A 14,870-nucleotide genomic window follows, 5' to 3' on the forward strand; every position below is an offset into this window, starting at 1 on the left:
TTTTGAGGAAATTAATAGTGGTGCTATGTTAAAACTGTCTTCGAAGGAATTTCCTTTATTAGTTAAAAGTATTATGGAAACACGCATCGAACCCCGTCGCAGTGGTGTTATGATCTTCCAGTCGGCTGAGTTCAATATTTTTTACTGAGACAAAGTCAAGGCCTCACCCTTCTCATCCCTGCTCTGTTTCCTTTAACCTTTCGACCCAAGCCACTGTTTCATATCGCCGATTTTCTGAAAGACTGCCTCCAACGCGGTCTAGCGTGTCGGAGTTTTCTGCATTCGGGGTAATTTCATAAGGAGCTGCCATTCGAAACAATCGCTTCAATCTCTTTTTCTCCCCTTTACAGCCAGCGTAATTTAAGCATCGCGAGCATTCTTGGAATTTAAACAAAGTCCTCTTTTTGTGAGAATAAACGCATCATGGCGATATAATATGAGGGTAGTTTAAGCGAGAGGGGGTGAGTTTTATTTTTGGACTTTCGTATTTTGCTGTGATTTTTGCTGTCGCTATTTAATGCAATAAATTTTTATAATTTCCTCATTTTTACAAGCATCGTCAGGGATAAATTCTATGAAAGAACAACCACGATGAAATAACAACAGCACCTTACGTAGTTTCTTTCGCGTGTGATTGGAAAGATTGCACACAGCTTCGTCTCCTCATCCCGTGTACGTTAAGAATAATAGAATTTTAATCGAATACAAGCAATCGAGCGGGAGGCAACAGAAAAAAGTCGCTCGTGGGAATATGGAAGAGACACATCGTATACTATCCAATCACCGCGCGATTCTGCTTGTGTGTCTTCTTCCATCATCCCGCCACTTACTGTTTTCTGCTTATGCTGATCTCTTCAACAATTTTCTGTGTTACTTATAATTATTCTTTTGGTATTCGGTACTCCAGTTGCTATAATCGTTCTTTCTTTTGCTCTATATATCATGTTTTACAATTTGCAATTTCGTTTAGTGGTGCAGGAGAATAGTGAACATTTTCCCGAGTAAACGTTTGCACGTATTTAATAAATGCACAAATAATTTAATAAATGCGAAATTTAAGTAAAAATTCAAATGTCCAGAATTAATTCCACTAGTGTATGGGGCGTTTTCTCCTCCACCGTAATTTTTCTTGGGACCACCTAAGGGAAAAGGTGAAAGTCTACCATGCTCGATACTGTACAACCAACATGCCGTTTAATAATACTGTAACACTAAAGCGACCATAATTTAAAAACAAGGTCAACTAAATTCTTTATTACATTCTTAATATACCAAATCCATCTATCGCAGCGATATTTAAATTTTACGATGCAAACCATCGAGGTCGTTCTTAATAACCAACAGAAGCACGAAACTGTTCACCCTTTCAAACGATTCGCGACCTATCAATATCCCAGGGACATATCTATCCAAGTACCTCGAAGACACGGGCATTTAGTAATACCGCAAGATGCATGCAAATATTTTACAAGAACACGAACGTGTCTGACGGAAATTCTGTTGTTAGCACAATGGAATTGTATCGTCGAATCGCGTGATGCAGAACGCACGTTATATAAATCGTGGCTGATTGTGAAGCAAGCAACACACGTGTACCTCCGTGCATGTGCACGATCCTCGCGAGGAAAGAAGCGTGCTCAGGCTGACTGACGTTTCTCTTATTTGATCGTTGATTGTCATGCGAAACGCCGCACTTCCTATTGATTGGGGTTGCTACCCCGTCCTCTGATTCCGTCTTACGTGTATGTCTTTTCGACGGAAAGAGTACGCCTGGCCTTGTATTCAGGATCGCGAAGGGTAGGGGGATGAAAAGAATGCCGAGACAAATTTAGGGACCGTTCGAATGGAGATGCCATGTCGATGTTACTCGCATTTGCATTCTGACTTTCGATACAAACCCCTTTGCCCCCCCCCCCCCGGCGTCTCCTCCTTTCCTTTTTTTCCCTTTGTTTTCTAGTTCCTTTCTTTTCCGATATCTCGGCTTTGCTACCCTCTTTCTTCTCCCGTCGCGCGGTATCCTCTTTTTCACGGGTCTGAGTTAACTACCGGATGAAATTCAACTCGAAGTCTGCTTCTCTTCTGGATCTCTTCTTTATGGTTTTCTTTTATTGCGAAACCGGCGAGATACGCCTTACGTAACACTCGGGAAGAACACGTCGCGATATTAGAGTAGCAAGAATGAGAATCTTAATTCTATGAGATTTGCATAAATTTTAATTCGTCTGTTGTAAGATAATCACGGTAGAAAAATTTGGAAAATTTAGTAAGATTCATTAATTTTAGGCTTTAATTTTAACAATATTTTAAAAAGATTTGTACACTTTCCATCTCGCACATTCAAGCGCGGATTAAAATTCAAACAAGCGCAGGCCTCGAAGCGAGAAATTTCAACCGAAGGTCCGTGGAAAGCGGGTCAGCGAGATTGCTGCTAGAATTCGCGACGTTGAAGAGGACAAGGTGGATGGTAGAAAAAGGAAAAGGATAATAAGCGAGAAGAGAGGGTGGAGAACGGGTGAACCCCGAGTGATATGTACGAGCGTAGGTATGCAGGGTGAATATTTCACGAGGAAAATTCAGTTACAACCCGAAGATCTTCAGGACACGTAGATCTCGTCCTCCAGCCTCGAGCATTTCGGAGTATTTCAGACTTACTTAGTTAGAACGTTTGCGTTTCTATTTAACGTCCGATGCCGTCGAATCCTTCGCCGGTTTCCTTCCTGTTTTCCCGGCGAGCATACACTGCATTTTTATTCGACGTAATGTGATGTTCCACTTCTTTCTGTACGATTTTTCATAATCTCAAATTGGTTCGAGGACTTCGATTCAAAGTTCTTCTATGTAAGATTCATTTCAAACAATACTTCAATCTGATGATAGAAAAGAATGAAAATTTTAATTCCAATCGACTATCAAAATAGTATTTAATTATCTTTTAACATGGTACTCAATGAAAGCACATCCGAAGCATCGAGGGAACTGAATTTCCCGCGCATCGATCAGCGTTAAGCCCGCGTAATTCAAACGACAGCCTGTACTCGAGAGGCCTCCGTCAATCCGGCGCGTCGTATCAATATTCCTCCATTATAAATCGCTGACATCGGGGCCAAGTTGAAAGTAAGAATTCTCGTATCACCGTACGAGGACTCTTTCGAGACGTGGTAGCGCAGAATCGAATTCTTCGCCTCATACGCAGGGTCTAGCGAAAGAAGGAGGAGCAGGGGTCGATGGAGGGTGGAATGGAAAAGAGGGTTGGAAGCTGAGTCGACGTCTTTCAGCCGATATAACCGTGGAGTGCAGGACAAACGGGAAAGAGACAGACGCGGAAAGAAACAGCCGGAAGAAGTAGGAAGGGTAGGCTAGGTGGATACGAGATTTCGTATGTCTGCCTGTCCGTTCGTCTGAACCTGGGGGCACATCAGCAGCCGCCAAGCTCGAACGAACAACTTGGCAGATAGACGCATGCCTCCGCGGTGATGTGAGAAAAAGACAGCGACAAAAAAAAGATAGTACGGATAGGATAGGTAACCTAATAGAAAGAGCTGGGGGGACTTGAGCCGACGTCATTGGCAGAAGGCTGTCGACTTGTCTGCGAGAACGGTTTAAAGTCGAATTCAGAAAAGCGAAATCTTTTGGTGTTATCCATCTTGCGACATAAATGTCTAACTTACATATATGCACAATACTATGGTTGTTATTTAATAGAAAAGAATAATTTGTTTGTATTTAGCATGGATCACTCTGTTAGAGGTTGCTACCAGCCATTGATTTGTAATAATGCAATTTTTTTTTTTATTACGAACTATCTAATAATTAGCATCTTAAGTTGAGATTCACGAAATTGATCACATAGTAACAATGTTCCTAGTTTTCTTCAAATGCAGCTTTCTTAGAACAGTTAACGTTTGAACAAAATCACGGAGGAATTATTGATCAAATGCATTTCCAAAGAACTATAATTAGTCACTACATTTTGATTAAATAAAAAATGTTTGATCAATTTTGTGAGTTACTGTATATTCAACGAGTTTCTATTTGACATTGAAAAAGTGTGAAATTAATTTGCAGAAATAGAGCAATGAAATAGCAGAATTTTTGTCATTGGCACACTTGACGCGGTGACATGTAACAATTTTATATTAATTTGAGGAAAAAACTATGAAATCCTTGCTAAAGTTGGAAGTTTGAAGATCAGTAAAGATAACTCCAATATGTTATTTTACAGCAGCCTTTGAATTCTTTCCTATCTACCTTATTTATCCACGAAACACACTTTGGCAATTAACCAAACTCTTTGTTCACGACCCACAAATAAGTGTTCACATACGTCTGGTATGAAAAGCATCTTCGAGGACAGAGGAGAGAGGGGGGTAGTACTATGAGGGAGCGTACGAGTTTCGCGTCACCCTTAGACTCCATCCTATTCCGCGATTCTACTCACTCATTCCACTTTGCTCACCCCCTGGGAACCACCAGGACTTCTATTCCTCCCTTTGCATCCCTCAGTTCCGACACTGACGTCCCGACATCCGCAGTCCTCGGTTCTCTCTTTTTCTCTCTCTTTCACGTTCCATATGTTTCTCTTCCTCTCCCTTTAACATCCTCCTCGAACAGCCCCTGGTTCCTTTCCAGCTCGTCACAGCGGCGTTCCCTCTTTCTTTGACCCACCTCTCTCGTTCGTTCGTCGTTTTCAACCCTCCTCCGCGACAACTCCTCCCGCCCAGCCTCGTTCGTACATCCAATATTGTAGGATATGTCCCGGCTTCGTCTCGAGAATCGTGAATGTACGCCAACGACAGGACGGTTCGTGTGCGTACAGGTGTGTACGAATAGACAGGTGCGCGTCGAGAGCAATGCGGTACTCTCTTTTCCGGAGAATTTCGGAATTTTCGCCGAGGCGAGCGAAGGTTTAGCTGCGCGTCGATAGGACGATTCGAGTGGAAGAGAATTTTAATTCTAACCATTGGTGATGAGAAGAATTTCTGAATTGGATGACTTAGATCTTAACAACAAAGATAATGATAATTTCAATTAATTTTGAAATAAGATTTGAATTTCACATTTAAAAATTTTGCAACAAATTTCAGGGAAACTAATTCTTATTTGCTTTACAAACTCTCATTCCACATAAGTAATCGTAGTTTCCTTAACAGGAAGTAAAATACTCTACTGAAGCATTCAAGTTGAAGGTGTAAATTCGATTGTCGTACGGGTGAGATCGTGTTCGAAGAGAATTCATTTGTCCTGAGTGTATCATCCCCTGAGTCAACTCCGTCCCGTTTGCTCTACATTCGCCACCCTCTCTCATTTAAGGGTGCAGCTCGGAGTCAAGGTCGCGATGAGACGTGAATGTGGAAACGAGCGAGATAGGCTGGCGGTGTTAAAAGGCGAGTACAATGGCGCAAGGACGAGAAGGAAAGAGACTATGAAATGAAGAAAGGAGGATGATAGGGTGAAAGCGAGAGTAAGAGGGTTTGAACGAGGAAAATGAGAGCTCTTCGGAGAGCAAGGTAGTTTCCCCCTTATAATTAATGTGTAAGGGTAGGTCATGGTACGCGCGCAGCTCTCTGCCTTCCTTTCAAGGGAATTAAATTACATCAGCTGATTCGAGAGACGGAGAAGGAGGACAAAGACGGCAGTGAGCCATTTCCGCACCTTCCTCCAACCATCCTCCAGTCTTCCTCTTCCTTGTGGACCTACCAACCCCCCTCAACCACTTGTTAAACGGTTCCATTGTCCTCAAGGCGAGGATGAGTTCTTGATCAAGGAAACTTTGTCGGGGTTATTTAACCGTTTACGAGCGTGCCGTTACTTTCGCTTACTACTCGAAATAGGTGAACTGTTTTCATTGCAATCTGATTTCTATGCAAATTTCTATCGAACCAATTGATTGAAAAATAATTATTTACAATTTTCTATTTACATTAAAATTAATTCACGAATATTATATTATATATCAACATTATTAATCTTTATATAATTTATTTTATTTCGAATTTTATTAGAACTTTGAGTCTTGACAATTTTGAATATCAAATTTTTTTACAATCCTAAAAATATAGATTAATTTAACTCGACCTTTCAAATATAGTCTACTACAATATAAATTTTTCTAAATTTTTTCCAAGTACCATAAATATAAACCTATCATTCTTTTATAAAAAAAAAAGTAAGCAGTAAGTCTGAGGTATCTTTATAATAGAACAGCACTGTACTCTATAGCTATGGATAAGAACGAAGCGAAATGCCATAGTTTCAGCAGCATCAGACAAAAAATCCTCCATATTCCCACCACGTGTTCCCCCGAAGAGAATCGTGCTCGAAATCTGCGATTCTCGTCGAAGGAATCGGTGATCACGGTTCAACGTGGCAGCAAATCGAGTCTAATCAAAGGCGAGCTTAGATGGATCGCGTTCTGAGCTGCGTCGTGCACACGCACCATCCTCTTCAGGGATTCTTCGGCAATACTCGTCTCGCAACATCGGGAAAGGAAAAGGGGTCGGTTGCCAGAGGAAAACTCGCGACGGGTGGAGGTGCACGTTGGTAACAATCTCGGATAAGGAATAAAGCTCGAAGAGGAGGAGGAGGAGGAGAAGGAGGAAGGATGGAGGAGGGTGGTTTGGAGGGTGCTAGCGCAGGCGGATGCGGTACGACGAGGGATGTACGTAGAATAGAAAGAATTCAGATCACAGGATGAGGGTGCGGGGTGAGAGAAGGGTGGAGGCGAGCAACGAGGTTGGTTCTAGCAGAAGAGCAACAGAGGCGTAGGGAAAAGGTAGAAAAGGGAAGGACGAGAGGGAAAGAAAGAGGAGAAGGTGAAAGAGAAAGGGGAAAAGAGTCCCTAGAACGAGAATGGAATCAATACGTGGAGGCAAGTGTATGCCGCTGGTCCCACATGCGTGTTTCAGTGCCTGGGGAGGCCAAACACGCGAGTTTCCACGAGGGTGGATAAAGGCAGCCGCCCCACCTCCTCCCTCCTCCTTCTCTGGTCCAACCCTCGGGGCCAAGCGTGTGTACGCCTTTGCCTATGTATCCATATACGAGAAATTCGATAGTATCGAATGTTATTGGAATTTCTTTCTATTTGCCTTCGAGGAACAAGCATTTTGTTCAAATATTGCCGGAATTTATTGTCACTCCAGTCCTTTTTTCACATCACGTGGTGCAGATAATCTAGTAATTACTTATGATCAGTATACTATCCATGTTTGGATATGAATAATTTTTAAAAGTTCATGAAATTATTGCAAGGTATCATTTTGCCTGAGTTAGTCATGATCCTTCAATTTTTTTAATTATAATTTTTGTTATATGAATTATAAATTTAAAATTTCTAAAAGCTTGCTCAGAACAACATATCTCATCGCCCAATAAATTAACAATTACCAAAACAAGAGTAACGAAATGCTTTTATAATAGCCTGCTCAAATTATGGAAATATTCGTTTAAAAAACGATAAACTATCGGAGAAGACTAAGGGGTACGGAAAGCCCTCGACGCATCCTTTTGTCTCGCCAATAAAAATGAAACTCCCGTCACGTATGATCGATTCTTTCTGCCTTCATGGGGTTGCAACATCATTTTCTTCCCTCCGACGATCTACCCTCCTGCTTATCTGACAGGATATGTACGAATACTACTCGTATAGGCTCGAGAAGAGAAAGAGGCGGTTGCGGGGAGAGAAATATTCTTGACTCTATCAATTCTCAACGGGAATGGTTGGCAACCACCCATATTATATATCGTAAAATATCGTAAATACCATTTCGTATTAAAGTTTTCTTTCCAATCGAAGTGTTTTGCAACTAAATAAAGTGCCCTACTTACAATTAGACGAAGTAGCAAAACGAATGCATTGAATTATTAAAAAATTCAATTTTCCAAAAAACTCAAGTCGCAAATGTGTTAAAAAAGAAAACAAAAAAATGTTGATAAAATTTTGTCAGTTTACAAATTTAGTATCAGAAGACTTTATATCATATCAGAATATAATTAATTTCAAATCAGGTACAAGTTTAGCTAAAAATGCCTGCGTCTGGTGCAACGTTGTATGCCAAGTTACACGGTAATACTACTTAACTCCGTCACGTGCAGATTTCGTTAAGTGCGTACGTATTTCATGGGGGAACGCGTGACGGTAGACGACGAGAAATCCCATTTAATTCCATTCCACTCGCATTTCGTAAAGCTGTGCGGTATTTACGGAAGTACGCACGGTGCCTTGATAATTCCATTTACCGTTTCCGTCAGCACGTGGTCCATGGAAATCCTGTTGCATTTAAAACAGTGCACTCGTGAACGCAATCAAGACACGAGTCAACATCGTTGGATTTTTAGCGAAATCTTTCAACTCCTTTCAGCAATAATCTCGTTATAATAAATTATTATTATAATATTATAGTTTTAAATACATTTTCATTTTACACGATGTACATACATTAAAAACCGGAGGAACTACTTTTAAAAAAAATTATCATCATGAGTTACCATGATTAAAAAAAAATCTTTAATTAAATAAAAAGGAAAAGCACCGAATTAATTTGTGCAGCTAATAACAGAAAATTTTTAACGCAGAAGGGTGAAAAAAATGCATAGGAATATTGTAATGCATTAGACAAGCAATAGAAAGAGAACACGAGTAGGTGGTGTCTTCTATGGACATCTCTGGAAGAAAAGCATGGGGTTGTCATGACGACCGCACTGAATTCCATAGACACACGCATCCCCAGGGTAGGGGTGAGTTGCACACGTTCTACGTTCCTGATTGGGCGTTATTTTTTTCTCGATAAGGGTGCACATGCCTTTCACGAAGCCCTTTCGATCGTTCTACTGTGTGAGTGTATACAGTCGAGGGTGTGGGTGGTTTCGAGATTTTAGGGTGGATGGGTATTTTCGTGTCACGTGTGCCTTTAGTTTCTTTATGGTGTTTCGTGACGTATATACTTATTTCTTGGTATGCAGATCAAGGTTAATCTGACTGTTAGATCGGAATTAACATGCAAAGTATTAAATTGGTGTGTAATATGTGTAATTTATCATAAATATTCTTACGAACAGTATGAAACAATAAATCCATATTTAGTAGGATTTTGCATATCAAATTGTAGATTTGATGACAGAAATATTGCAAAATAGTGCTTTCCTTCAATTATTTAATTATATTGAATTTATGGTGCTGGTCAGAATGAAAACAGTAAGTATTTACAAGTATATTTTCAATAATAATGAAGTACCATTTTCAAAATTATTTAAAATTAGAAAGTAAGTTAAAAATTATTTTCTTTTCTTACAAGCAAAATAATTTTCTTCGAAATGTCACACAACATGTTTCTCTTGAAATAGTACAATGAATCCTAATTGTAAATGATGTTTGAAATAAAATAGCAAGTTTTCCTGAATAATGATTATAATGTGGTAGCTATGATAGTATTGTGGTTCGAAAAATGTATGAAAATATTGATCACCGGTATTACGAATGAATAGGACCTTAACTTGCTTTGCATACCTATCAGCAGGATGCTTCATAAATATAAGGTAGTAAAGCAAGGATAACATGTCGACAAGCTTATGGTAATTCCCTTGCTCGTGCAAAGATATGATATTCCCATGTTTGTGATAGGAAGCGTTCTTGAATTAAGCAAAAAAGGGCTGCGCTTTTTATAAACACCAGAAATTCTAGAAAATTTATAGCCAATTATTTGAATTCAAATTTCAATTCATTAAAATTTATTTATGAAATATTCCTAAAACACTCGGATAAATATCGAACTTTTAGAAATGAATCAAGCCGACTTCCTGCAGGTTTCTTCAGGATGGCCATTCTTTAGCGAAGTGACAAGAACGAGTCGTTGGTAGGAAACCGACGATTCGACAGATACGAAAGGGAATGATGTCGGCCCATTTCGCATCCTGTCACTCGAAGAATTCCGCAGATGCCGAGGACGGGGCCGCGCGAATGCGTGTGTTTATTTGGCCAAAAGTCCGTTCATAAATCTGGCTGTTTTCGAGTTTCTTCCGTGAAATATGATAATAGATGTGAGAGCGATGGAGGGCTGTCTCGCGAAGAAGGTAAATCCTGGCGAAAGGAGAGAGCCAGAGTTCGTGGACTAACCTCCATGAACACTTACAGCCCTTTTCATTGTGCCCTCTCGTGCCGAGAGGGGTTGAAAGTAACTGACAATGTCTTCGTTCGTTCCTCTTTCTTCCTTTTTATTCCTCTTTCTTACTTCAACGTACCCGTTCGAGAATCCAACCTGAGTTTCCCTGAGAAAGTTTGCCGATTACTCATGCGGACACTGCGGTGCATCCTGTCGGATAGTGAACTCGATGAATAAATATGTTTTGTAGTTTTTCATTTCTTCGCTTTTTGCTGTCATACTTTTTCGTACACTCTTTTGTAGTCTTTCTTAAACCTTCTCTTTTTCTTTTGGATGAATGGTATTTAATGAACTTCGACAAAATTCAGTTTAATTAGAGAATTTAATCCTTCTCGAGGTCTAGTAATAATATATTTAACCCTTTCCACCTTCGTTCTAAAATACGTATTACTGCTTCTTGCAACCTCTCTCTATCCTTATTTGAAGAAGCACCGCGTTAAGTAGAGGCTGGGTCAGATTGAGGTAGGTCGTGTGTCATGGCCCCTCACCTTGGTTAACCGAGAGCTTTCGCCTTTTCCTTTTTCTTTGCACGTGCTCTTCTCACCAACGTGGAAGAGTAAATTCTTACTCTCTTTTTTCCCTTTCTTTCTTCCTCTCGCTACCGTTCGTTCCGCAATCTCTTTAAGACTTTAGGGGGGTCGTGGTAGAGCGAGTAACCAGCAGATGAGGTAGAGTATTAATAAAAACTCGCATCGCATCTTATCATCCCCTAAGCGAGCCCTCTTAGCTACCTCCACCACGTGGAAAATGCTTACCAACCCCACTACCCCTCTTTATCTATGTCACTCTTACCCTCCAGAAGAATATTGTTTAAACCCTGAGCTAGTTTCCCTTTACCGATTTACACGAGAAGATCCACGATTACTTAAGTATTAAAATTATGGTATTTAATTATTACGGAAATTAATTATTCATATACTCATCAACACTTAACTTAATAAGAAAAAATAAAAATACCACCAATTCGCTATAAAACGTATGAAACGAACAGGAAACATTGTCAGACCGAGGCGTATCTCTACTTTAAATTAAGAGAAAGTTTCAACCGGAAGTAAATGGCGTTAGGAAGGGTGGATGAAACCGCGTGGGTGATGACAGTACCGAAAGGGGTGGCAGGCATATACATTAGTAAGAGCGAGCAAAATAGAGAAAGAGAGAAAGTTGCGAGGGCGGAGAAAACGTGGGGGTAGTTTGAGCAGGGTGGAGAAAGTGGGTAATGGAATTTCGAGAGTGAGAGTCGAGGACAAAATGGCTGGCACGCTCGGTGCTTTCAGAACGAGAGAATGAGAGGGTGGAATGGCTGCAGTCGGAGGGGTTGTAGGTTAATTAATTCCGGGACATAAACCCAGTCCGTGTCTTGTTTCTTCTCTCTCTCTCGAACAAACTATGAGCTGTCGCGCTGCATAGAGAACACTGTCCCGCTTCATAAACTATTATCAAGCGCAAGGTCGCGTTTAAATTGTGCCACTTTGCACAGTTTAAAGGGACCCGGTCAGAAGGATGTTTAAACCCGGACCTAATAAAATATTCACGGGGATGAATTGCAGCAGAGAAACCGGTCTAGTGAGATATTCCCTTTATAACAGGATGCATTATGCATTTATGAATTTAAAGTTTTTTTAAATACAACGTTTCTAAAAATTTTTTAGCGTATTCACTAATAGATAATTAATTTTTTAAACTAAGAATTAATTAGAGTAATGAATTTTACTAATATCACTTTTCTATAAAAACCTATGCACTTGTCTAAACATTTGCAGTCTCCTAATAATTAAAATTACTATTAAGAATATCTAATTATAATTCTTAAAATTAATATATATATATTTTTAAATGATTATATCACATAAGTGAAAAGTTTATGAACTATTTTTTAAATATAAGTTGGAAATAACTTCAAAAAGAATGATTGCCAAATTTTCAAGTCGAATGATTTTGAATCTAGTATGTATAATATATTGTGACTTTCTTGGAGCTGGCTTCACTATGCCGATTTCCGATGTAAATGTATACGAACATTCATCAGAGACCATTGTAATGCCTTCTCGCACGCCACACGCGAGAAAATATTCCGACTTGACTTGCTTATTGCTTATCGCGGAATTCTTGAAAGCATAAATGGTGTGGGACACCACGCACGATCGTTACAACCCTGGCACCCTCGATTTCTGATTGAATGTGTAATCAACGATGTTTTCGCGGCAAAGTTGACGATATTTTCTGATAAATTGTACGCGAAACGCGAAAAATAAATAATCTGAACTACTTAAACATTATGACTTTTCAGGTTTTCATTGGATGTATTTAAATTAATAAATAAATTAAACAATTTATTATGGTTATAGTATATTCGCAGTTTCCTAATATCTTTATATAATGATCCGTTCCTTTTTCATCTGATCCGTTATATTTATTGTGAATTATTATATTAAGTGGTTAAATAATTATTAATAGTATAATTGTGTAATTGTGTGACTTTGCATTGCAGTGCTGGAAGAAAATGGACAATCGTGTCATCCAGTGATACTACAGTCATCTTAAAGTGAGTTAATTATTTTATATGACATTGAATGTTTAAATTTGCAGTTTTAATTACTATCTAAATCAACATTATTCTTCCTCCTTTGGCATTTGCAATAATCATAAAAATGTCCATGTTACTTGAAACTTTAATTCCACGTTGTTTGAAATATTTAATCTTTAATCAAATTACCAAAAATGACTACAACCTTAAACGAGTATCTTCAACATAAATTTTATGCCTTTCAGTAATCCAAAAACGGCTGAAATGCTGTGCCATCGAGACCTTTACGCACGTTTAATTCTTAATTGGATTACAACGAATTTCTTACCGTAGTTGTAATCCGATTAGTACCTATCGGACACGGAAGACATAAATCGACCAGTAATTTCACGAAATAAATGCAACGTAGCCCGGTGTAATTATTTTGATCGCGTTGTCGCGAAATGATCGAGGCGTACTAATTAAATGTTCCTCTTTATCTTTTATCAATTTCGAGGCCAAGCCGATTACGATCGACCGATGGCCGCATCTGCACCGTTAAATATCGCGTTTCGAACACCTGCCATCGACGAGTCGCACGAATAATAAAAGTGTGATACTGTTAGGGTGTAATTAAAATTTTCTTGCAACACTTATTTAACCCTTGGACGATGGACTGCTCAGATGGCAACAATTTAAATTTAATTTTATACTCTGTTCATTTTTACTTCTCGAAGTTTAAAATTATTAAAGGTGTGCGAGAATCCGATAGGGTTAAGTGGGGTTGGGTTCTCGAAAGTATAGATCCGTGAGAAAACGGTCCAAGAATCGAGTACCCGAAATTTTTGGGTTCTAATGAAAGGTTATCGCACGGATATTTCTAACATAAAGAAAGTAAAAATGAAAATAAAATAGAATTTATATCAGTGTTGTCTCAGCGGTCCGCCTTCAAAGGGTTCGATATCTTAGCATACTATAAATGCAAATAGGACCGATGGTTCAAAATGCTTTACAAAGTAACTTATTCGAAGTCTAACGGTCCTATTGACATTTCTACACGTTGCCGTCGATTCTTACGCGTTTTTCGTCGAGGAGGAGGTGCGTGTCGCGTGAAATAACGTTCCTCGAGGACCGTTAGCGGGGCCCTCGATAATGGTCGAAATTTGCATAGGGGACGTTCGTTCATTATTCAAATCGAATTATGTCAGCCGATTGACACGTTCTCAGGTGGTGGCTTTTCAAATTCTCGAGGCGACCGCCGGGGGTCCTCGACGCGCGAGATGTCGTGAGAGCGGCGACATTTGCATACGGAATTGAACTCTACCGTTCTAGCGTTTTACGGACCCTCCGTCGAGCTGTCGGTTCGAACAAAATTTTTGGAATAGGATGAAAGAATGCGAAGGAACGTAATAGACCTTAGGCACCTACTGGTGCCGATTGTTTGGAAAACGGGAAGAGCTTCTTTGTTGTATAATTCTTTCGTTTGGAATTGGTCTTTTAGGCAAAACTGGTATATTTTAAACAACAAATATTGAAAGTGGTAAATTTTCCTTCGGCATACATGAAATTTGTTAATATTTTCAAGCAGTCAATAGTAAAATATTTTCATTAGAATTATAAATTATTATATTACTGTCAAGCTATTCCTAAATATAGTATATCGTTTACGATTATAATTAGAGATTTACTATCTTGAATTAATTAATAAAAAAAAAAATGAAATAATTTGTTCACAGTGTGTAAATTACAATAATACTTAATTTAAATTATCTGAAAAAAGAAAATATTCTACAGAAGCATATATCTCCATAAATATCTGCAGTACAATTATAATCATGCCATAAATCTCATCACTTTAGTTTATGAATAAAGAATTTTCTATTATTAAAAAAAATAAAAAAATAAAAGGAGAACGGAATCCATGTCGTCACGATGATTCTACAAGATCGTGTGACCCGAGACTATTTATCTATTGTCCAAACTCAAAGGGGTATCTGTGCGATGTTAATTAATGTAAATGAGCAGCGTAAGACACGCATGCTTGTCTGATCTTGATTTCTCGATCATGATATCATTGTTTGTCTACTAGGATTGCATATTCAATAGCTTCGAAAAACAATTACAACCGTTATCTGTTTGAAGCCTATTCTAAGCTATCTCAATCTCATTCTGCGAACGCGAGCGAGGAAAATTCAATATAACGTACGCTTTCA

General features: G+C 39.0%; 1 protein-coding gene and 1 long non-coding RNA gene across 5 annotated transcripts in view; one reads left to right on the plus strand and one right to left on the minus strand.

The window, feature by feature from the left end:
• Positions 1–14,870, minus strand: part of MESR6 (misexpression suppressor of ras 6) — a 564,119-nt gene that overhangs the window by 68,865 nt on the left and 480,384 nt on the right. The gene's annotated exons all lie outside the window — the stretch shown is intronic.
• The window catches only part of LOC117605910 (uncharacterized), an 81,717-nt gene that overhangs the window by 24,703 nt on the left and 42,144 nt on the right, over positions 1–14,870 (plus strand). Inside the window, exon 2 of the long non-coding RNA XR_004581831.2 lies at positions 12,643–12,696. This is a non-coding gene — a long non-coding RNA (uncharacterized LOC117605910). The remainder of the gene's footprint in view (positions 1–12,642; positions 12,697–14,870) is intronic.

Source organism: Osmia lignaria, chromosome 9 (genome assembly GCF_051020975.1).
Source record: "Osmia lignaria lignaria isolate PbOS001 chromosome 9, iyOsmLign1, whole genome shotgun sequence".
In the NCBI taxonomy this organism is placed as follows: Eukaryota; Metazoa; Arthropoda; class Insecta; order Hymenoptera; family Megachilidae; genus Osmia; species Osmia lignaria.